General features: G+C 35.9%; 1 protein-coding gene across 5 annotated transcripts in view; it reads left to right on the top strand.

The window, feature by feature from the left end:
* CNTN4 (contactin 4) overlaps positions 1-26,178 on the top strand; it is a 778,655-nt gene that overhangs the window by 234,147 nt on the left and 518,330 nt on the right. The window contains exon 1 of one of the 5 annotated variants that reach the window (XM_039240292.1): positions 18,687-18,759. The exons of the other annotated variants lie outside the window; for them this stretch is intronic. The gene's annotated coding sequence lies outside the window, so the exon portion shown is untranslated. Of the gene's footprint in view, positions 1-18,686; positions 18,760-26,178 lie in introns of those variants that run through there. 5 annotated transcript variants of the gene reach the window in all.

Below are 26,178 nucleotides of genomic sequence, written 5' to 3'. Positions count from 1 at the left end.
GAAAATCTCAGAGGGGATTCAGGTCAAAATGTAGGTTTCACCTGTAAATAATACATTATGTTTTGGGTGGATGGTGGGAAAGTACTGATCTGGATATTCCATGCTTTATGGTCACATAATGATGGTAATAATATTTATCATTTATAATGATATTATGTATATGCTAAAATGTAGCTCTTACAGTGTTGTGACAAATGCCTTATATACATTATCCCATTTAATACTTACAACATACCTAAAAACAAAATAATATTTTTAGCCATTTTGTACATGTAGACCTGAGTCTTAGTGAGCCTTAGTTAAATAGCTTAGTTAGTGGCAGATCCCGTTAGGAAGCAGTCAGAATCAGGGCCCATATTTTCAACACTTAAGTTCTATGATCTACCTTTAGAATCCCTTATAAATAAAATATAGTTCTTGAACTTCTAGTAAAGTAAAAATGCAAAAGTAAAGAGATACACAGCACATGCCCTTTGGGGGAGGAAACATTGATGGTTTGACCATACTGGGATTGGTTTATTTTAGCTCTGATCCTTAGGGAGGTACTAATTTCCATCACTGTGCTCTAAACTGTGCTACATCTAATGAGCTGTGTGAAAATGCTGAGGTATCAGGGGCTATGGCCATTTGAACAAGAAGGCAGTAAACTCAGTAGGAACAGCTGCTTAATAAAAGGCTATTAGTAGGCCAGAAAACAAACAGGAGATTTTGCTGAAACATATAATCTATTTTTAAATTACTTTGAAATAATCACTTGGGCATTGATATGAAAGAGAATTATCAACAGTTGATGTTTTATAGAAAAATACTCTACCTTGAAGTTTACTTTTGGATATTGTGTCCTATCTTATGTTCAGTAATCTGAAGAGGGAGAAAAGGAAGTCACCATGTGTTTATGAAAAGTACACTAGATAATGCATTGACTTGAAACCCTTTCATTTACAAGAAGAAGGAAAATGCAGCCACACAAAGTCAGAAAAGTACATAATTGATGTTTTCTTATTTTAGAGGGTCGTACACACAGAAGATCTAAGATCTAAGTTAGTCTGAGGTACAATGTAGATCTGAAGATTGGGGTTAGAAGTCCACCTGCTAGCTCTTTTATAGAGTGTATGCATGGCATAAAAGTAGCTCTCAAATTAATTTTTAAAATAGTGAATGAAAAATGTAAGTTCCTTGATAGGTATTTTTTTCTTGTTTAGCTCTTAGTTCTATTTAAACATTAATTGTTACTAAATAAAATCCTTGTTACAGCTTTATCAAGAGTCTTTATTTTTTTCCCCTCATACCAATAAAGGAAACTTATGTTCACTGTTTATTCTCTCCTACAGGATTTACCCCCTTTCCCAACAGGACATGAGTCTTTGTTCATCCCTTCTATCCTCCTGTTAGTTTGACGTCAATCTATGATGAGAAAGCCCCAACTGTTTTAGAAGCTGTTCCTCTGGAATTGTTTTATCTCTTCTTTTAAATATCTAAAAAGAACAAAGATTTCCTTTTCCCTGTGGAAAAAATTAAAACTAATACAGTAGTCCCCCCTCCTCCATGGTTTCACTCTCCATGGTTTTGGTTACCCACTGTCAGTCGAAGTCACTGAGCAGATGATCCGTGTCTGACTATCATAAGAGGGTCAAGAGTGGCCTTGCACTACATCACGATGTCTCTGCTGTTCACCTCACTTCATCTTATCACGTAGGCATGTTATCCTCTCACATCATCACAGAAGGAAGGGTGAGTACAGTACAGTAACATATTTTGAGAGAGAGAGAGATGACATTCATATAACTTTTATTACGGTATATTGTTATAATCTTGTTGCTTTATTATTAGTTGTTAATCTCTTTCTGTATCTAATTTATAAATCAAACTTTATCATAGGTCTATTTGTATAGGGAGTTTCATGATATACATAGGGTTCAGTACTATGCATGGTTTCCATTTGGGGTCTTGGAACCTATCCCCTGTAGATAAGAGGAGGGCTACTATCCAGATAATTTTACCTATGGTAGTAATTTCCTTTACCTTTTTATCTTTTTGATCCAGAAAACAAGTTACTTTTAAACCTTCCCCATTAAATTCTGCAAGTAGACATTTAAAAAAATCAATTTGGCTAGTGTCTATAAACAGCTGCTAATTCTAGGTAAAACCCAGTGGGTGCAGCTTGCATACAGGATTTTAACTTGCATCATGTGTTTGCTGAAATCCTTTAGCGCAGGAACAGTGTTTTTAGTTCTTACTGAATAACAAGCAACTAGTAGCTTATCCTGAACAATCTGTCACATAATAGTTTTGGATAATTTGTGTTTGGACCAAAGTCTTCTAGATGTCTAATGTATGTTAATGGAATGGGGAAATGGAATTTCTAAAAGTCTGACATCAGTTGCATGACAATTGATGATGGTAGATATCAGTGCTCAGATTAATGCCTCTAAATTCTTAACCTATAGAAGAATAACATATTTGAAGTGAATACTATCAAGAAAGGTATCTGAGGGTAAAATATTAACAAAATCCTTTTTCCTTTGACCTCCAAATTCTACCTTTCATATTACCCTAGTTCTGTTAACCTGCTATAGTGGTAAGACAGTAGGTAAAATTCTATTGCCAGACACCATTGCTTTTGGCAAAAATAACATGTGGTTTGTAAATTGTATCTGCATTAAGAGGAAGTATAAATGGCTGTGAGTACTAGATGCAGATGTGTTGCTTTGGGCTTCTGTGGAATGCAGTGACTCTTGTAACTGTGTATCCCTTGGAAGTGATTACTATGGAGATGCTGGCTCCTTTGGGATGTGAAACTTTTAGACCAGGATGATTCCAGCACTTGCCCGTCTGACTCTTGCCTTCTTACACCTGACCTGTCCTCCACATACCTTCTTATATCTCCTGGTTAGGAGATAGGTCCTAGAAGGCCCTTGGTGAACTATTGAAAGGATGTTCAATAGTGCTACTGCCCTGCTGGCTAGCTGTACTTGAACTGTATTCTTCTGTGTAGCCTGCTGTCTTGTGTGACCTATTATAGTCTTACGAGTCTAATGTCCAGTGGAATCTAAGTGGAACCTCTGGTAGATAGTAAACATCTGAATAGAACATGATGATCAAATGAGGAAAAAGTTCGGATTTTTGGATGACTTAATATCATGGGAAAAAGCTATTGTGCACTTCACTAATTGGAATCACTAGGACATTGAGCACAGAATCTAACTTAGCTCTTGTGGCTTTACCCCGTATCGGTGTTGGATACGTTAAGTGATAAAGCATCAAAAACCCAATTTAAGGGCCGCCTGGGTGGCTTAGTCGGTTAGGCGTCCGACTTTCGCTTAGGTCATGATCTCGCGGTTCATGGGTTCGAGCCCCGCGTCGGGCTCTGTGCTGACTGCCAGCTCAGAGCCTGGAGCCTGTTTCAGAGTCTGTATCTCCCTCTCTCTCTGACCTTCCCCTGCTCAGGCTGTCTCTCTCTCTCTCCTAGAAATAAATAAAAAATATTTTTTAAAAAAATTTAAAAACTGAACATTTATATCTGATAATCATGTGCTTTCTCTGAATACCAGTCTGGTTTACTGTTTTGTCATTTTTTTCCAAAAATAACATTTTCATTTGGGTGCAGCTATAAAGGAGTGAATTAGCTTTGATTTTTGATCACTGGAATACCTTTGGCAGATTAACCGTCTTGCTATTTTGGGTCAAAATTAACCATTTGGAGGGTTTTGCTGAACTTAAAGTTTGGGTTTTCTCCAAGCTGTTTCTCATGAAACCCCAAGAGTATATAAAATGACATTTTTAAGTTGTTTGTTTTTATTTAAAACAATAAAGGTATGAGATCCTTTCTTCATATAGATCAGATACAAATGTGTAGCCTATTTGAAATCAGATACAAATGAGTAGCACCAAATTCCTGTTATCTTCTTCCCATATTCTTCTCCTCTGACAGCTTTAGAGCACTAGGGATCCATGGAACATGGTTTGTAAAAACACTGCTTTATGCAATTATGCAATTATTGGGGTTCCACTTGGTGTGTTGGTGAAATTTCTAACCTAAAAATAGTTTTAGTTTATATAAGCATATCATTTCTGAACCTAATACCTTTCTCCGCTTATTTGTGAGTCACTGTACTCACTTTTATGGGCATTTCCACTTCTTTGTGGGGGTGGGGGTTACTGTTTAAATTTAACCTAAAAATTAAACAAGAAAGAATGTTACATATATGCACATCAGTTTACCTTCTTCTTCTCTCCCTTTCTACCATCCATCTATCCATCAACCCATCCATCCATTTATCCATCTACCTTGCAACAATTATTTATGCCTGTGTAGATATGAAAATGCATAATCCTTATGTTTTAGGAGCTTCATGGTCAACATTATTGTCCTAGGATAAATACCAGCATTTTTGGTTACTCTTTACCATAGTTGATTTCCTTTAAAGTAAAATAAAATGTGTGTATCTGTGTATATTCATAATCTAAATACATATAAACATAAAAAAACTCTGTTAGCCTTTAATGACAATTTTTCTTTTTTATCCCCCTCATACAGTAGATTGTGTGACTTCAAGAAAGTTTAAAAGCTTTTGTCTGGATGTTACTTTGATAGTGGTCTCTTCTATATCTTTGTAATTTTTGGAAATATATGAGAAACTCTTTGTTTTTTAACTCTCCTTTCAGTTTCCAAATCTACTATGAGATTTTCCACATACAGAGAGTTGTAAAGAAACAGTATCAGCATTTGGCAGTGAATTAAGTTTTGCAAAAACAGTGACATGTACCAAGTGGTTTTATTTGATCATGAAAATAAATTTTATAGATTTTATAGATTATTAATAAATTTATAGATGTATATATTATTGAATTGTGACTCAGTGAATTTTAAGACAGCACATACATAGAAGGTAGGTTTAAAAAACCCGTGGGTTAACCACATGTGAAAAACATTTCTGTTTTCTCCTCTTCTTTATATGCACCTTGCCAATTAACATCCTCATAGCAATTAAACTATCTGTAACTATCCCTTATACAGATTTATTTCCTTGGGCATTAGCCACACTGCACATTTCACAATTACTTACCCTTCAAGCACAACAGTTGATAATTATCTAAGATGTTTAGATGCAGAGTCTTAACAGTTAACAATCAAAGTTCACGCTTGCTAAGAAAATGTATAAAACAAGTCTGAACTTTCAGTGCTTGTGTAGTAGCATTTAATGGCAATGCATCGTTTTCTCTTTGTATTAGTGCATTATCATTCCCTTCAATTGAAATGAATGCTTACAAGTGAGAAGAGCAACTAGCATAATGTTATTTAAATTGAATGTAGGCTCCATTTTTAATAATAGATAGTCTGGAATCATAGATAAAAAGGAATGATAAATAATACAATAGAACCCAAATCATTCATCTTTGCATCGTTCTACAGAGACATGTTGATTTCCATCAGATATTTTCCTGGCATCAAGCCTTGCTTTGTTTTTGCAATTTTTTTTTTCCTGTGAGTTTTTATGTTGAAATATTTTCCACATTAGCATGTATTGACTCATTTTATTTCTGGCGAAATATTGAAATAGCTCAGTTTAACGGATCATTTGGGAGCTTTTGCCAATCTTGAGAGGATAAGAAACTTGTTGAAAATTATTTTTGCCCTCTCAACAAAAGACATTAGATGTTTAAGCATTCTAGAATTATCATATTGAATCTAATAAAAGTCACCATAGTGATTAAGGCTGTTCCTAGATCCCACCATGATTTTGGTACCAATGAAACAGAATTTGCATCATTTGCCTAATTTTCCTTACTTGAATGAAATTGAGAGGGTGATGCTAACGATAGGAAGCCCGCACTCTCACAGCAACTGTTTATTTTCCCATACCCTTATGCTAGACCTTGGGTTCCCTGCTGGCTGAAATTTCATTTCCTATAGCTAAAATGAAGAGAAACACAGAAGTTATTTCTTAATTTCCAGGGTGCCATGCTCTGAGGAATTTAGCAAGTTTAAGGAATAACTTCATGTCTCCAGTATAGGAAGCATGATGTACTAATTTTATAACCCCCACACTCCAAAACAATGCCAGTTATATCAGTCACTCTTAAGAGTGCCTTTTCTATGTGTTGCTAAGTTTTAAAGATATTGATAGAGGACATAATGTTTGTGCCTAGAATAACCACATACTCAGCTGTTGAGGAAACTTAAGGGACTTAATTTTCTTTCCCCTCCCTCTCTGTTCTTCTCTCCTTTCTAGCTTTCCACTTTTGTTTTCATCATTTTCTCTAAGGAAAACTGGAAAAGTTTCTTCAAGGAACAAGGAATATTTTAAGGAATATTATTTCCATCCATCTTGCTTATTTGACCTTTATTATAAAAAGAATATACATGTATGTGTATAAACTATACAGTTTGTTCTGCCATTATAGGTGTCTGTGAACACCAATAACCACATAGGCAAATGGTAAATAGGGGAATGTGGAAGTCTTAATTGATCATATGCTATCTTCCCAAGCAAAGGTTGCTAAAATTGTAGAATTTAATTATCTTCACCAGGAAAGGAAAAGCTCTCAGCCAATAGCTGCATAGACAAGAGCATTCTCAACTCTGTTTACAGGAAAGACGAAAAAGAAAAAAAGCCTAAGCATCTGCATGCGGGGACTTTTTCCCTAGAAAGACAAACTCCTGTCTGAGGGGAACTTTCTGCCCCTGGCAGGCAGTGGGTCCTCCGGGGCACACCTGAGCAGCCACCCTACACACCCAAGGCCTGCTGCCTTCTGCATGCTCCTTGTCATGTTTTTGTGTATTCTTAATCACCACCTAGGCAGTCTTCAGCCGTGCTCAGCTGCCTGCCTAGGTTATCCAAGATCATTTCTGAGGGAGACACCAATAATTGTTTTTGTTAATGTGCTAGTTATCAAGTTCCATGGGTTTTGGTGGCGATCTATTTCAAATTGTTTTCCCTAAAGCTATATCTTTAATGCCTAATTTTACAAAGTGTGAGGCTCTTGCATGAACACATATATCTTGGTATGGCAGAAATGCCTGCTTTATCATTTCTATTCTAATAAACAACATTTTTACAGTTTCATATTTGTGTACTAAGTACCATTATCTATGAAAACATGCAGAAAATGCCTTGAACCCGTTGCAGTTATGAATCATTTTATCTACACTGTATGTATTAGTAAGTGAAAATGGTGTTCAGTAGGAAAATACCACACTAAAACATGAACATGAAGAACAAAATCAGCTTTCCCACAACTGATCTAGACAGCAAGACGTTATTTTCTTAGTATGTACAAACTTCTTTTTAAAGAACAAATGGCAGGAAAAATTCAGGGCTTCCAAAAGGGTAAGATCTTCTACATGAAAGCAAGAAATATGCTTCTTCAGAGCCTAAGTCAATCTGGGGAATCTATATAAAAAGGTCTTTAAGGGTAAATATTGTGTCTAATATGAACTGTTTTACCCTCTACACCACCTACTACATGGTAAGTACTCAGAAAAGTGTACAGAAAACAGCTTACTCTGGTATGAACAAATCCACCCCACATACATCCATTCACTTATCATTATAAATAAAGTTAGCTTAAAATTTAACCAATTTAGAAAAGTATAGTAGATTTAAAAATCTCTTTACTAGCATGTTCTCCTTACCAGACGCCTTACTCACCAGTGGGTCAAAAATGAAATACATGCACGTATGGTAAAATGTCAACCATTGTTGAGTGTAGATGGTAACTATAATGGTAATTATAGTCCCTTTCCTGAAATTAAAATTGTGGATGTGGAAGTACTTTTATGTTAAAAATACTAGTATGGGTGTTATATGGAAACTAATTTGACAATAAACTATCTGTAAAAAAAAAAAAATACTAGTACGAAATAGATAATGTTGCGTATGTCTAATAAAAGATATTATCTAATATTTTATAGACCTCTCATGGGCTTTAAAAATATTTTTAAGGTTTTTTAAATATTTATTTATTTTTGAGAGCAAGAGAGAGAGAGAGAGGGCGGCAGAGGCAAGCAGGGGAGAAACACAGAGAGTGCGAGGCACAGAATCCGAAGCAGGCTCCAGACTCTGAGCTGTCAGCACAGAGCCCGATGTAGGACTCGAACCCGCACAAACCGTGAGTTCATGACCTGAGACAAAGTGACATTTAACTGACCGAGCCACTCAGAGACCCCTAGAAATCATGTTTAAACTTTGTATTATTTAGTTTGAACTATGTTATCTAATGGATGCATCTTTTTATGTGTGTTTAAAATTTCTCTAGCTGTAGTTTTAGTATTTATGCTTTCTGATGTTCAGTATGATTGGGATGCCTCAAAGGTATCTGCATTCCCATAATCCAAATCCTTTTACTGGGAATGGACCTTCACTTTGTTTTAAAGAATAAGGAGGTGAATTTTCCCTCATGGAGCAGACTGCCTAGCATGGTGCTTTATCCTGGTATTCTCTCTGTGATTATTTTTGAACCATTTCACAAGTTTATGTTTTGTCTCACAAATTTATACTGTAGCTTCTCAGACAAGGATTATTTTTAAGTCTTTCATACTTTATTTCCTACATGTAAATTAGAAAACGTGGCAATTTAGGCTGTATCATGGTTTGGTTTTCATTGTTTTTCAGAAATCTCTAGGCACCCTTCTAAATTTATTCAGCAGTCACTGGAGTGAAAGTTCCCTGAGGGAAGGAAGTACTGCCTTCTGGGTTAGTGGACAGTGCCTTGCCTACAGTGGGTGCTTAACAAGTAGTGTTGGAATTTAATGCAAGAGGTGGCTCATATGATTTGCAGGTGTTTTACATGCTCTTTTTACTGTAGCATCTTCTGTATAGCATTTGTGAGTCCTACCTTCTAAACATGTCCCAAATTTCAGAAAGATTGTATGTTAGGATAATGAGTCAAGTGGCTGGACTTTGTCCTGGAAGCTGATCTCAAATCTGCAGAGGCATTCTGAAGACACTGGAACAGAGATGTCATGACCAGTTGGGAGTAGTGTGGGGGAGATCTTGTTTAGTGCTCCAAGTTGGGGGAGCAGAATGAGAGCAGATTCTGTTCCCAGGTATGTTGTTTAGAGATCCCCGACTTGGGATCAGCCTTTCCGTTCCCTTCTGTTTTCTGTATTTCACAGATACATAGATGACCATACTGTTGTTAATGGATATTTTTTTTTCTTCTTTGGTGAGATAATTAAAAAGAAAAGTCTTAGTCATTTGGCTCATTATTAAATTTTCGACTTAGTTTTCTATTTAATTCTTTTTTATGACACTCGGGGTCCTTCCATTTAAGCAACTGCAATAAATGAAGGAGAGGAACAATGAAGCAGATAAACTTGGATTAGCTGTCTTCTTTGGTATTGCTCAGAAAGAACCACATGCCGGTACCCTAATTAACAAATCTGAAGTGTGCTGGCAGTTTATAGTTCAAACAATATTGTCTATAGTCTTTTTCTTTCTGTCAGGTTTTATAGGAAGATGGCACAAAGACTGGTGGTTATATTGTTACACAGATTAAATTCTATAAACATAAAAAAATTGATTACCCTGGGGGCATTAAGAACTGTTTTTACTGATTGAATATTTTACTTGCATAAATGATAGTTCTTATAAACAGCTGCACATTTTAATGTTAGAATCTTAAAGTTCTTACATTATAAGCATAAATGTTTCATTTTGATTGTGAACTTCCATTCCCCACCCCAAATACCCTAGTACCAAGTACCAAGGTGATAAATTTGCCATACATACTCAATTTCCAAGAAAAATTCTCTTTATTTTTCTTTATTCCATATTTTTCTCTCTATAATTTTCTTATTTTTCCCTATGAATATTTGTCCTAAAATTATTGAATCAATGAGGCTAGTCTCTTGGGACCTTTTCAGAGTCCAAGCTACACTATTCTCACATGTACGGATAGTTAACATAGCAGAAAATGACATTGCTCAGGACATAAAGTGATGAGGTAACATTTTAGCTCTCCTGAAACTGTAGTGGCTGGAGGATACCTGAGGGGCACTCTAATCTCCAGATTCTCTTATTTTACAAATCAGGACACCCAAACCACACATAGATCTAGTTGATGTTTTCTCATCAACTAGAAATCCCATCTTCAGAATTCTCATTCAGTGATTTCTACCACTACAGTTTAATTGTTGCCTTGAGTATTTAGAGTTGGATAGTTATTAGGGTGAGACTGCTAGCTGTCAACCATATGCATTCTACCTTTATTCTTTAATAATAGAACACTAGTATCATTTAGGGCATGAATACTGTAATTGCTAGTATGTTTACAACTAATATGACCATGTAACTGTGTTGTATGCAGTGTAATATAAGCAGAGGTATTTGGAGGGACTTCTGAAAAGTCTCTTCAGGGAGAGTTGATTTAGTTAGAAATTGTGTTTTCTTGTTCTCCTATGTACTTCCTTCTTTCCACTGCTGGGAATGCAGAAGTTGACTGCTGGAGCTCTAGGAAGCTATCATGGACCAAGTAGTGATCTTGATTAATGTAATGCTAGAATAGTGGGGGGAAATGAAAGAAGAAACCTTGGCTCTTAATTGGTGACTATGAAACCAACCCGAAATTGCTTGTTAGGATTTTTTTTTTCTTTGTAAGTGAGATATGAACTTATCTTTCATTTAAGGTGTTATTGTTTTGATTTTTCTCTCACATGTAGTTGAACCGATTTGGATAGAGGGAAGTTTCAGATGCATGATGGTATTAAAAATGTAGAATTTCAGCAGATTAAGGAGGCATTATAAGAAGCACTGGCCTAATCTCAGGAAAGTCCAAAGAAATTCATAATATTGGAAGATTTACTTGATTTCTCTATATCTCATCTTTTTTATTTGAAAAATGGGGGCAATGATAATAACCCTTACTACTGCTTCATAATGTAAATGTCTTGAAAAAATGTAAAATACTTTTTATGTGCAATATATTGTTTATTAAAAATATTCTCTTTAGCTAAAGCAGAATTTCTTAACTGGAAATCTGAGAATTCCTTGATACTTTATGAAAAATTAGAATGTGGATATACTTTTTTTCTACAGAAATGGGTCCTTTAAATCCTCAACAAAATCTAGATATTAGAGAATGTGTCCAGAATGGGAAGGTGATATTTATTTAGAGGGGGACTTGTTCTATTGTGGAGCAGCTAAAATAGATTATTTTAAATCCTCTCTTCACCATCATAATCAACATTTAATAACCATCTCTGAATGTCTAAAATGGACAGATATTTCAGGTTCTCATTTCAAATACCACTTCTTCCCCCAAAGCATTTTTTAAAGTGCCAAGTAGGAAATAATCTTTTCCAAATTCCCCAAACAACTTAAATAAATACTCACTTAAAATACTTATCTATATGATTATACTTCTTGACTGGACTTCAAATTCCTAGAAAGCAAGTATCAAGTCTAGACCTGCTTTAAATCCCCAACTACTTATACATATTGACTTACTCAGTAAATACTTGATAGATGAATTAATTCCTGAAAACATTTGCTTATTTTAGTGGTGTACACAGTACATTTTTTTTTACATAGTCATAGTCTAAAACGTCACACACTTTAGCCTCTAAACGTAATTTGATAGGAAAGGCTTCAGATTGGACCAGAGTTCAGCCACTGGAACATGGCACAGAGAGGAAGCAGATGGCAGTCCATAGTGCATGGCTGAAATGCCCATCTTGTCACTTCTCTTCTGTCCCTAACCGTCCAGATGACATTGTGGGTTAGATTTGTGCATGAGCTTGCTCAGAAAAGTTAGATTTTGAAAGATATAAGCTATTTTCTATATAGGAGATATCTTTTGTTACCATACCATAATTTCTGTATAGTACTTTCATGTCATTCAAAAATATATTGGCACTGCAAAATTAAGAAAGAAAGCCATTTGTTCTTGATTACATCGTACATGCTTAAAGAAAATTTTGGTTTAATTAAACTTGCTTTTAATCAGCTCATTTCATTTTTACTGGGATACTGTACATTCTTAGACATTCCAGGAAAAACCTATCTGGGGATTTAAGAGCAATGCCTTATTTCCCTACAAAGTTTAGAATCCATTAGAAGGCACATTTAGCAATCACACTGATACAGATAAAAATACAACACTTACTACTAGTAAGAGGAAAATATAGCATAGATTTGTTGAAAGAGTGCCAATAATTTGCCCCCGAATTAAACAGATTTATCCACCCAGTTACTTGTACTTCTGGACAACTATAGTTATTTCCAAAGTACAGGCACTCTGCTGCATGTTCAGAAAGCAAAACAGAAGTAATCCTTTTGGAAGGCATAGATTTCTGTAGAAAGAATAGGAGTAGGAGATGAAATGCTTGCATCCTATTTCTTCTTCCAAACTCACAGGGGAAGGTCCAGGAGTATTATTCTACCATTGTCCCTCTAAACAGGAATATGTGGCATGGATAATAAATGCTTATTTCTCTTACATATGTGTGTGATTGTATTTCTTTACAATTGTTTGTTGTCATCATTTTTTTCCTCACCAATAATCCAAAAACTTTAATGGACAGGTGTCTTCTCTTAATGAATCACACATAACATCCTTAACTTGACATTCAAAATCCCTCTGAACTGGCCCCATCGTACCTAAAATCTACACTCCATTGATTGCATTCCCATAGCATTTGCACCTTCAAATGACTTAGCTCATCAGTATGTCTTCGGAAAATCCAGAGTTTGGTACATTTGCAGATATATCGTTAGTGGTTCTCACATTGACAACATATAGTGAATGGCATAGTGACCTTTGTTCATGAGGTTACACATATAAAAACCTAAGCCATTTTAGTAAGAAGGGAATTGGGAATTGAACTGGGTTTATTCTAACAAGACCTCGGTGAATGTTATATCCCAGCATGATGGCATATAAAACTTTCACGTTTCCTATTTATGTTGCTTTCAGTGATAACTTCTTTAATACCATTTTTCTCATCTCACCAAGGCTACTGAATATTAAAGAGCCCAAATCTGTTATTCTCTGTCTTATGACTCTCTTATTTTTTATAGAACACTTACAGAATCTATAATTATTGAGTTGACTTCTTGATTACCTCTCTGTTGTCTTTCTCCCTCCCCATGGTATAAACTCTATAATTGTTGTCATCTGTCTGGCTCACCAGCACATAACACAGTGATTAGCACCTAATAAATAATAAATATTGGTTGAATGAATAAATCTTCTCATATACCTACTTTCCCACTTGTTTTCTCTCCTTCTCTATACCTTTCAATGCTATCAATTATCAGTTGTTCTTTGAATTAGAAACAGATGAAATAATTTCAGATAATCCACTGGAATATATTAAGTCAATATTGATAAAAATCTTGTTTATAAAATGAAATTTGAATATGAAGCCAATTCATTAAATATTCCTTTTTTATTTTTTATTTTATTTTTTACTTATTGAAAATACATATGAATGTTTATTACATGAAATTTGATAGATGCTTAGCAAACATTGTTTGCCACAAAAGAGAGAGAGAGAGAGAATATTGATTGCATATGTGGCAACATACTTGTTGATAACAGTGCAACAGGAGAGCAAATTTTGGGTTATCTGGTGATTATAGTTTTGTTGTTTTAGAAATTAACAAAATGTCTTTGAGAGTGGCTGTATAATTTTATATACTAGCCAGCAATACATGAGTCATTTAGTTTCTCTACATTCTCCCCAGCATTGAATATTTTCTTTTTTCTAACTTTATCCATTCTGATAGGTGTGTATTATATCTCATTATGATTTTAGTGTGCATTTTCCTAATAGCTAATGAACATCCATTCATATTGTTATCTGTTTATCCTCCTCATTAAAATGTCTGTTTATGGGGTGTCCCCCCATTTTTTGACTGCATGCCATAATTGTTTAGTTGAGTCCTTCATATATTATAGATACTAATTCTTAAGTGAATATGTGTTTTTCAAATATTTTATTTCAGGATATTGTCTGTGTTTTCATTTTATTAACACAATATTTTTCTGAGCAAATTTTATTTATCTGATAAGGTCTAATTTATCAATTTTTCATTTTATTTACCATGCTTTTGGTATCAAATCTGAGAACTCTTTGCCCAGCTGTAGATCCTGAAGATTTTTCTCATATGCTTTCTAAAAGATTTATTGTTTTATATTTTGTATTTACGTCCTCTAAAACATTGAAATGATTTCCTGACGAAGCTTGTGGTGGTAGGGAAGCATTATAGGAAAGAATATATTTGCACAAATAGAAAAATAGCATGGGGCTTTGAAGGAAGAGAGAAACATCCTGATTGATGAATGTAATATAAAACACAGATCATGAGGCAAGGAATGGTATTAGAGAAGGAACTTTATATGAATTGGTACTGCCTGGGTTTTACCAGGTAATTGACAGGGATCTATTGAAAGATTTTAAACAGGGAGTAATGTGTTTAGATTTCTATTTTGGAAAGACCACTCTGACATCAGTGTGGAGAATGGATTTCAACTAGGGCTTTTCATTTTTTACTCATTTCCAGGTGAAAAATGCTACAACAAAATATAATAGTTTAGAGATCAATAAATGGTACAATTTAAAATGTCTGAAAGGAATTCTTTGCTCCTTAATGTAGAGTGTATTCTGCAGAAGTTGAAAGTAATTTACTCTGATAAGTGTAGTATTTTTAGCATTAGTATATATGAAGAAGGGTGTCTCATTGTTTAACTTAAGACATTACTATCAAGAGTGATATCCAGGTTTACCCTACAGTTTCTCTTTTCCTTAAAAAGAAGTGGTTAATTTCATATTTTTATGCCTATCTTCATGTTTTCTGGAAATAGTAAGAAATTTTCATGAATACCTTGAGTTGTCATTGGCCTCAGTTTCTGAGAAAACTACAGAAACTTAGTATTTTCTGAATGGCATCCATTACTACACTCTGATATTATGTGAGAAGATTGAGTGAATGGATTGGGATCCTTTAAAAAATAAATTGGTGATTACTGAGGTTTACTAATCCTCGTATTTTATAACCATCATTACAATAATTGACTGTTCAGGGTTCATCACTGTGAGCTAAAATGACCAGGTGGAAGGCTACTGGAGAAAATGGTACTTACACATTCTCAAAGTATGCTCCAAATGTAACTACTTACTAGTTACAAAAGTAAAATGATACCTTTATATTTATTAGAGAAGAGTCTGGCGAGTAAATTCAATATCAACAGTAACAGGGCAAACTGGCAATACCTACTCATGCAGTACACTGAGAACATGGTGTCACCTATACACAGAGAATATAGTAAATGATAATTTTCTATCACAGATTTCTTGGATTGGTTCATTGAATTGTGGTTATGGAGGTGAAAATCCTTATTCTTTGGAAAAAAACATTATTTGGTGAATCATCATGTTGTACACTTCGAATAGCTTACAATCTTGGTGGGCCTAGGTGGTGCATTCAGTTAAGCATCTGACTCTCGATTTCTGCTCAGGTCATAATCTCACAATTTGTGAGTTTCGGCGCTGCACTGGGCTCTGTGCTAATGGCACAGAACCTGTTTGGGATCCTGTCTCTCCTGTTCTCTGCTCCGCCCCAACTTGTGTGCTCTCTCTCTCTCTCTCTCTCTCTCTCTCCCTCTCTCTCAAAGTAAATAAACTTAAAAAAATAGCTTACAATCTTATTTGTCCATTATATATCAGTAAAGTTGTAAAAACATTATTTGTTGAATTCTTTAAGGATAAAATGCCAAAATGTCTGCTACTTTCTTAAATGATTCAGGAAAAGAAATAAGTATAACAGAATGAGAAGGAAAGAGGGAAAAGATGAGGAGAGGGAATAAAAGGAGAAAGCAGAGTTACTTGGGTAGTTCAGTTGAGCATCCTACTCTTGATTTTGGCTTAGGTCATTATATCATGGTAGTGACCTCCAGCCTTGCATTGGGCCCACTGTGGAGCATGGAACCTGCTTGGGATTCACTCTTGTTCCACACATTCTCATTCTCTCGCTCTCAAAAATAAGTAAGCTTTAAAAAAAGACAGAAAGCAAATATAAAATGTTTACATTAGTTCTGAGTCATAGTCATATGGGTTTTCATATACCAGTGTTTCAACTTTTCTCTAAGTTTGAAATTTTTCCAAAAAAGTGAAGGAAGATAAAGAAAAAGAATACTGGCCAAAGAGGAATCGAGATAGTCAAGTTTAAACTGAGTATTCTATAATCTTATCCAAAGTTATTATATTTTGTATGTTACTTTAGGTCAATCCTGCCCAAATATTTCAAAGTTTAATACATTTACTTTACACCAACTTGTTTTATTTTTTTTACTGTTTTTAAAGTTTATTTATTTATTTTGAGAGAGACAGAGACAGCATGAGTTGGGGGAAGAGCAGAGAGAGAGGAGCCTGATGTGGAACTTAAACTCATAAACCTGTGAGACCATGACCTGAGCCAAAACTAAGAGTAGAACGGTTAACAGACTAAGCCACCCAGGTGCTCCTATACCAGCATGTTTTAAAGTTACAAAGTTAGAACCACTGGTTTACTCGAAGCAAACACACTGAGGACCACTTTTGGTTGTGGATGTGATTTGAAAGGAAAATATCATCACCATAGAAAAATAAATGTTCCCCATGATAAAGTTTTAGAAAACTCAAATCTGCCTTATATTAGCTACGAGGCCTTGGACATCATATTCAACATCTTTGGTTCTCAGTGTCCATATCTATGAAATGAGAATAGTAAAGATACCTACCTCATGGGGTTGTGGTGAATATTAAAGTACATAATCATTGTAAAATGCGTAACTGTTTCTGACACATAGGCATCCGAAATAATGATAGCCTGTGACAGAAAAACACTGTGTGTGTGTGTGTGTGTGTGTACACACACACACTTATATCTGTACAGAATTCCTACCTCTGCATTCTCCACTGCACAGAATTAAATCTGTGATATTATTTCCCCAAAACAGTAATGTTACAAACTTAATTTAAAATTGCAAAGACCCAAATAAACATATCACTTAGCATGAGTGTGGATTTATTTCTACATGGTATTGGCATTGAGGATAGAAGGATATGAATTTAGACAGTGGTTTCCCTGAAAAGAACTTTTAACATTTCTACTTAAAGAGAGACTTGAATTCTGCCTTAATCTCTGATTCATGTTGTTCTAAAATTAAGCTGTTTCTCTGTATCTGGAAGTGCGTTTGGGGGGAAAAAAAGAAAAAGAGAAAACATCAACCCATTTTTCTCAAAGCATGTAGGAAGGAAAGCAGGCATCTTACTCCTCTTTCTCCATGCATCTTATTCCTCTTTCTCCATGCATCTTACTCCTCTTTCTCCATGAAATGTTAAGAACAGATATTGCTTAGTGTAATCAATTATTCACTTTTCTTCTAATGTAATATTGTGGTAATCTTAAGAAATAAAGAGCTTTTTGAATTTGGTCCTCTTCTTGAGCACGTTCTTCCTTATTTTGTTCCATCTGCACAGATCTAAGGGGAGATAGTTTCTCTTTAAGAAACAAAGATGAACTGAGTTCCCTCATGTAAAAGCCTGCACAAGGCTTTTTGCACTTGGTGGAAGGTATGCCAAAGAATAAAATGAAAAGCCTCTGCCATCTACCTAGCGCCTGTACTCCCTGGAGCCAGCAAAAGAGCTCAGCATCAGAGCTGAAGAGTCTACAGGGCACTACATTAGTGATAAAGCTGATTATAAATAATAATGACCTTAGTGGATGATGAGAAATGTGGTAAACTTTTTCTCTGCCAGACAAGATGATGTAGGGGATACAATATAAATGCATAAAGTTTGTGAGAGAAGATATTGTAAGATTTTATTTCTCTCCCCAGTAATTTCAATGGGCGATAAATTTAGTAGGTGCTCAATAAATGTTTGCTCTGTAAGTAAACAAAAGAGTTTTAAAAATTGAGTTCCTAATGAAAGTCCATAAACTGAAGCATGTTTGCATTTAATCCCAACTGTCTCTTAAAACTGCATCTATTTTCAAGAATAAGTTCAGGTTCCTGACATGGGAACATAGGAAAGGATGTCCATCTGTTTAGAGAGAGAGAGAAAGAAAACATGTGTATGGAGTTACATGGAACTCAACTTGTGAAAGAGCTGTCCCCTTTGCTTTCTGTGGCAGGGTCTGGTGGGAGAGGGTAACAGATAATGAATTGAGATTCATTTTTATATGTTTTGTTCGGTTTTGTGAAAAGCAAGACAGGGAGGAGAGGGCCATAATGGGTACTTGCTAGGATTTGAGTTTTTTACTTAGTGATCATGCCACTAGCCGTTTGTTCTAAGGCTCTGCTTGTTTGCACTGATAGACTTAAAATTACAGAACTTTGTCGGTTTTTGAACTAGCTTATTGTACTGAATGTGGTAACTTTTGTGAAAGCATATTGAAAAGTCTAGTGACTTCCCAGGCAAAATAGTGCTTCGTATTGCTACTACTGCTATATTTAGACAACACCATTTAAACTTGGCTGGTTTTTAATCTCAGCAACGAATTCCTAGCAGTTCTAACTTTGAGGATCCCATATGCTTCCCTAAGGTCAGGGTTTCTCAAATGTGGCATTATTGACATATTGGGTCATATCATTTTTTTTTTTTTTTGCAGGGTTGGTGTGCTGTCCTGTGCATTATAGGCTCAATGGTAGCGTCCCTGACCTCTACCCACTAGGTGCCAGTAGCACCCACAGACCCTCTCAGTTGTGAGAGTTAAAAACCAGCTTGGAAAGCGTTCTGTCTTTTTTAGAAGGAAAATCAGGATCTTCTGAGTAAAACATTTTTTTTTCTCTTTAGATGATAAGAAAATGTGTATGTGATCTTTAGCCAGTCGAATAAGGATAAATCTGTTCTACCCCAGAAAGTAAATGAGAAGTGCTACTTACAAAACCTTTTTTCTACAATTTGTCCCTCCCTCTCTCTCTTGCTCTCTCCATCTCTCTTCACATATATAGACATGGACATGCACACTTTAAATGAATGCACACCTTAAATAAGTGCATGCACATGCACTTATTTGCTAATGGTCACTCCAAATATCTGGGCAGTTGGCAATAGATGAATATTGAGGCATAGTACATTTTTAATTTAGTTTGTAGGTCAATTTGATGTCATTGTGACATAATATTCAAAATGAGCAGTTTTTCTTCCATAGACTATTTTAATTTTGTGACTCTGGTCTCTTTGGGTCATTATTACACGAATCTGATTACTTCTTGGAAAACAAATAAGTTCACAGACTTTCTTGTGTGAATCCATACTTTTTCTTGCTTCTCAATTATTTTATTATTGGCTCCTTTGCTTTTGATTGGAAAAGAAAGTCCAGTCAAGCTGCTTAGATTGTCATTCCAGTGGGTGCCCTGGGCAGTGATTTCTGAACCATTCATTGCTTTGAAATTTGGTTCTCAGCTGGAGAAATGTCACAGTTGTCTTAGCTTTTGACTCTGACTTTTAGTAAGAGAGGCAAGGAATAGGAAATAGGAACACTTTCTAGAAGAAACAATGAGCAGTTGTATGCACATCAGGTGACTTACTGCTCTAGATTTCAAAACATTAAAAAATATTGATTAAGTTTCAACCTGTTGGGAAATTATTGCCATAACTTTCATTTTGCCCCTAGATTTGCTGAGGCTCAGAGCTGTATTTAACTTGCTGAATCTTGTATTTATGGCCAGAAAGAGACCTCAGGAGCCCCATTCCCCAGGTTCTTATTAGCCTTGACAAGAGTGTGTTAAAATTGCAGACTCCTCAGAGTCCCAAAGAGATGCATTTTCTTGCAATTTCTATGCAAAGTCTAAAACAATCTCTGTATATATTTTGGCTTCTGAAATAGATTCTGAGGTAATATATCAGGTTATACTGTCTTTGTGAAGACAATTTCTTTTGTTTGTAGGTGCTAATAATTTTTCTTTTTCTCTTCCTCTTTGCTATATTTATTTTGACATTAATGTTGGCTTTGACCTTAAAGAAAAAAAAAATCAGACATTTCTCAGATTTAGGCATTTATTATAAACCACTTCATATTTTATATGGTATGTCTCAGGGGAGAAATGTATGAAGAATTGATGGAAGTTAGAAATCTTTAGTTAATAATTATCACCTACCATTAGAAACAAGTGCAAATCACATGATGTCAAAGTGAATCTATCACATATCATAATCAAAGATGAATCAAAAGTAATTACCAGCCAAACACAGACTGAATAGAACTTAAAACCAATTATACTATTTATTTTGACTCTAACACTGAATAAACACTTTAATATTTTAATTTGCTCCTTTTTTCATTTACTTCAGCAATATGTTTGCTAATATGACTGAGATGCACAATTGCTATTAACCTATTTTTGTCAGCACCTCACATGATCTACATGAAGTATATGCGTTAAAGTCTCAGTAATAATTAGCCAGATAAAAATAACAGACATGAAATATATGCCAGTCATTTTACATCTTGTGCCAAATTGCAGCAAAACCCAAAGAAGGTTATCTTAGAAAAATTGGATTGAAAATACTAACAAAACATTTTTAACCAACACAAAATTACTCAAAAGTTAACTGAAATTTTTGAAAAGTTTAATTACACTGATTCATCATCTTCTACTTTGTTTTATTGCTAATAACTATTGATAAGAAATCATTTGAGGGCTTGTATCTGGTTTGGAATAACTGAGTTGGAAACGGATATGGAAAGGTCTGGCAGGACGATTTTATATGAGATCTTGTGTCCTTTGACTGAGCTACTTTTCTGATTATTGAGTGAAGGATCATTAAAGTGTCAATTTTTCCTTTATTCCCCAAGGCCAGTACCAAAACCCTAAGATAATTTGAGGTTTTTTTGACCTTGTTGATTACCCATTTTCCCACAAAACATAAGGTAACTGATAATGTGAGAAGCCCTACCTGAACTTTTGGCTCTTCATTCAGTTTTATTGTCAGGTAGACATCGTTAATGTAGGATTAGATAAAATTATTTTCTGCCTCATCAGTCTTTTTTTTTATTTCACACATTTATAATTTACCCACACCACATGATCATGATGCCTCCAGTTCTCTAAAATAGCTGCTTATTAGCCAATCGATCACGAGACCCTCAAAGTAACAGGATTCCCTGCATTTGGAGTAGTTTTTTTTTTTAAGTGTACTTTTATTCCTATTACTCTGGTTGCTGTTAGAAGTATAAACTAATGGAGGTCTGCTTTCTAGCTCTTAGAACAAATATAAAGTCATATCTGTGAGAGCCCTCAGAAGTCTGGACCAAGGCCGTATTTTACAGATAAGAAAACTAAGGCTCAGAAAGGCACAGTGTCTTACTGTAGAACACCTGATTTTTATAGCAAGGTCAGAATTAGAACTTGAATTTTCTCGTTCCCTAAATTCCCCTTGCCTCCTTATCACAAGGACTTACTAGCTACTAGCTGCTTTGTGGTGTAGAACTTTAAATCACCACATGGGTGCCTTGATCACTGCCTTTCAATGAGTAACACAAGAGATGAGTTTCCTTTTTCTCACTTGGAGTATTTTACATCCCTGACTCAGATTTGCTTAACTAAAGTCAAATTTACATAAACAAATATTTTCAGGGGCTTTCGGGTAGCCTATATGGGCAAAATTGGAGGGGCACCATTTGGTAAAGTGGTCTGTTTAAAAATATTCACAAATACTAAAATCTCTGTTTTGCCAAACCAAGACTGTCCACAGGCTACAATTCTGCAACTCTTGACTGCATCACCATGTGGATGGGTAGTGAAGAGCATTTTTTCAGTTATGTAAGCACAGTCAACATCACAGTTAGTTTTAGGATGCTTGGTGTCCCAAATACCATGCCAAACTCTCTGCTTTGAACACTCTGGACTTCCAGTCCTCAAGAAGAAGCATATCTTTGGGGACATAAAATACTCCCACAGAGACCAGTTTTCGTTCAGCTAGTCTCCCCAAAGTCTAAACCTGCAAAGGATATACAAATGCATGTCTCGTAAAATCCATAGGGGAAATGAGGCTGCAGCCTGTAACCTTCCTGAGAACAGCAAAAAAACCCTAACAGACAAACCAAATCACAGGGCAAATCCACCATATGTGTCAAACAACCAGTGTAATTATGTTCTATAGTTGAGGAATTACATAAATTGCCCATTGGGAAGGAAACCTTAATCTCTACCCCTCCCTTGAAATCTATAAACAGCTGTGTGAGTCTCTCTGTTTTTGAAAGGTTGAACACATTTGATCGGGGAACCAACTTGATTTCCTAATCAGGTTCAATGTGAGCAGAGCCAGTTAGAGATGTGTGTGATTCTCCCAGTGTGCTTCTTTGATTCATGCGCTAATTATGTCGATCCTTTGGGGAACACAGCCACGAAGCTGGGTCCTCCTTGATTAATGCTGGCTGAGAGCCACGCAGCACGCAGCGGAGAGCAGTTCAACATCTCTAGTCCCAGCTGAGAATATGGTCCCATTATCTCCCAGCTGCCTAAGCAATCCATAAGGGCCTGTTCTGCGTGGATGATCAGTGTAGTGGAAGCAGGGACTTGCTGAGAGCTGAAATCTCTGTTTGATTTGCTGTAACATGTAAAGCGAAACTGGGACATTTTACTTTACAGTCTGTAAGTATCAGGCTTTTTCCCCCCTCTTTCTCTCTACAGCTTCATGTGAATGTGACTTTGCAAGCTGCATTTGATTTGCTGTTGCTTCGCTCTTTGTTGAATCAAGCTGGTGAGACAGTGTAATCTGTTTAGAGCTTGCTGTTTCTGTCAGATCTCTTTTATAATTGATTCATACAGGAAAATAAGAGACCTTTCAGAATGCTTTTATAGAAATTAAAAATTATTGGTTTCAACTGTTTTTGATTCAGAAGCATGGGCACGTTGTCTGTTGTGCTCAGGATGGTTAGACCGTATGTTTATCTGCTTCTGTATCTCTGGCCATTGCAAGAAAAATGTAAGTAAAAGTAATGGGTATGTAAAGAGGTCATCTTACATGCACTTCTGTATAAAAGAAGCTTGTGTCAGTGTTTGCAGAATTTGTTTAAGATAGTTTATTTTGTGGCTGTCTGCTGCCACTAAAAAAGGTAGAAACTGGAAAGTTTCTCTTGTTTTTCAGTTGCATGCTGTTTAGAAACTTTGCCAAGGGTGGGGGTGGGAGTATTAGGAATATTTGCAAATATAAACTGTATATCTCCTTTTTCATGCTTAAAGTCCATGTTTCCATATAAGAGTCTATTTTTTAGCTCTGTTTTGTGTTTGAATGTGCCACTTTTTATGAAGTAATGTTAATTTTAAAAAGCCAAAAAAAATCATTTTAAATCTTAGCTCATTTATCTTTTATGTGTCTCCAAATGCAGTCTATCAAGTTAATATTTGTTATCCATGCAAAATGAATTGATCATAAAAATGATATTAGAAATTAATATTGGTGATAATGTTTGCATAGTATCTCTCCAATCATCAATGGCTTAGTGAAATTAAAGATTGTTATCACTATGGAAAGGGATATGTGGATATTTTTTTGTCTGGGTTTCCCTAACCTAAGTATAAATCACACTTTTCTTCCTGGATTGAACATAGAACCATTGAGCTGTTGCAAGAATAGAATTTAAATATAAGAGGCTTGAATTGTTTGAACCAATGGCCAGAGCTGATGTTGGACCAAAATGAACTTGAAATCATTCATACCTGAAAAGGGGAATCAAAGTGCCCTCAATGAGCTTGAGACCATGGAGCTAGAGGATCCCATAATATCCAGAGTGAAAATACAATTTTGTGAATAGGCAGTAAGTCCCAAAGCAGAGAAAAACCACAGGCTGTGAAGTATGAAAGTGTCTCACTGGTGGGGACAGAGGATGTTCTCATTAGATTTGGTTGATAGGAACGATGCAAGAGAGAGAAGGCTCATAATAGATGGTTGTCTACATGAGCACAGACATTTTCAGGGCTTGAGGTTTGGAGGGAAAAGGTAACAGGCTAATAAAGAATGCTTAACCTCTGGCAGGATCGAGCAAAAGGCGAATGGCTCTGTTACCTCTGGGTAGCGAACAGTCCCAGGGCTGTCCTTGCAGAGAAGTCTGTTTTCTGGAAAAAAGCAAGTGTGTTTAAGGATGTCAAACATTGAAATAGGAAATGCAGTCAAGTGGTTTTGATGGTCACATTTCCCCTAAACAAAAGAATGGCCTCAATCCTTCTCCCAAAACCAAGCTGACTTTTAAGTATGGTTACTGAGGAAGCCTCAGCCAGATTTGGAGGGAAGTTAGTTTTTCTAACTAGTGCAAGTATATGATCTTGCAGAGATATTACCTTGTTTAAAATGATGAGAAAAGGTAGTCCTGAATTCTTTTTTTTTTTTTTTGTATAGTAGGAATTTTTCCCATTTTTAGGGGAAGTATTTTACTGAAGTAGTTAAGTTTGATTTTAAATTTCCATTCAAGCATTTAGAAATTTCATGTCCTATGGTGTTAAACATTTTTATGACTAGTCACTACAAAGCTGTAAGAGGTATTTGCAAGATTTATAGTGTGATTACTTTATAAATGTCTTGATTATTTACTAAAAATTAGGACACTCTTTCCCCAGTTGTGCTTAAGGAATTGGATGCTCTAGGGGTTAGTTTAGGGTCTGGTCACTTGACAGATGGGGAAGCCTGATGGAGGTCACATGTACCTTGTAAGAAGTGCTTTTAAAGCCATGGTGATTCGCTTGGTCTTCAAAATAAATGTAGGGGCACCCGGGTGGCTTAGTCGGTTAAGCGTCCGACTTTCTCTCAGGTCATGATCTCCGGTTTGTGGGTTCGAGCCCTGCGTCGGGCTCTGTGCTGACTGCCAGCTCAAAGCCTGGAGCCTGTTTCAGAGTCTGTCACTCCCTCTCTCTCTGACCCTCCCCTGCTCATGCTGTCTCTCTCTCTCCTAGAAATAAATAAAACATTTAAAAAAAAAACAAAAAACAGAAAAAACCCAAAATAAATGTGAAGTGTTATGAAAGATAATAAAGGGGAAAAAATCTTGCATTTTATATGTAAAGATAATCTATCTCTATATGTGTTTGCATGCATGCAAATCTACCCAACACCCTGGTAGATGGTTTCTGTGCTGCTCTGACTACAATAACCCCTCAGTATCGAGAGGGTGCTGATGTTGAACAAAATGGAAGGAATCCTGACAAGGGATACATCAGTAGGGAGTAAAGCCCCTGGCAGTGTGTGCTTTGGGCCCTTGGCAAATGTTTTGTCTGTCCCCAGAGAGGCAGGGCTAAGCACAAAGACAACTTCATAACATCCTCAGCTCCCTTGTAAGCAGATCCTGCTTGCACACAAACTGCCCTCCAGCCCTCCCTGACTGGGTGGGTCAGCAAATGTGAGGTGCGGAAGGGGCCTCTGTAAACTCCCTCTACAGCAACTTCAAAGCGAGTATGATGGAACAGAAGCTGAATTTAATCACCCTGAAAATTTTGGCTGATTTTAAATGTTAAGCCTTGACCACTCTGCATTGTCAAAGTATACACTCAATGGATTATCAATAATAATAACAGTTGAAGCTTCAGTTAAGTTTTTTCAAATTGCTGTGCCAGCTCTAATAAGCCACTTTACCTCTCTGTGCCTCAGTATTCCCCTGTAAAATGAGGTCTGATGTTTAGAATGACTTTCTAGGTTAGGTAAGTCTATGATCTCATGGCACTTCATGCTAATCTCTCACTCACTCCTGGAAAACCCTTCAAGTTGCCCAGGGACTGAGTGAAATGTGATATCATGGTCATCAGAAGGAAAATGTTACTGGGATTCTTTCTTTTCTTCCTTTCTCTTCGCTCTTCTCCTCTCCTTTCCTTATTCCTTTTCTTCCTTTCTTCCTTCTTCTTTCACTCTAGCCCTACTCCCTGCCTTTCCACTCTGTTCCAGTTCCCCTCTCCCCATTTTTTAGTAGTGAGTTGTCCTAAAATCAAACAGAAACAAAGCTGGGAATATCTGTTCTTGTGACTGACCTGTTCATTTGCCATCTACTCTTATGAGATCATCAAGGTATACGGTGTAAGATAATGTCCTGCTCTGCTGTGTATTAACAGTTACTTACTCCTAGGCATGTGTGTGCAGAAGGGACCTGAAGGTTACAGATGTGTATCTATGTGTGTATAGATTGCCCATATTAGTTTCTAAAGTAAGAGAATAATTTATCTTATATTCTAAATTGAAGGTGATTAAACAGGATTTATCCA

Source organism: Hyaena hyaena, unplaced genomic scaffold (genome assembly GCF_003009895.1).
Source record: "Hyaena hyaena isolate Hyena2069 unplaced genomic scaffold, ASM300989v1 scaffold_172, whole genome shotgun sequence".
NCBI lineage: Eukaryota > Metazoa > Chordata > Mammalia > Carnivora > Hyaenidae > Hyaena > Hyaena hyaena.
Note: the sequence above shows the minus strand (reverse complement) of the source record. Positions and strands in the feature narration are given on the sequence as shown.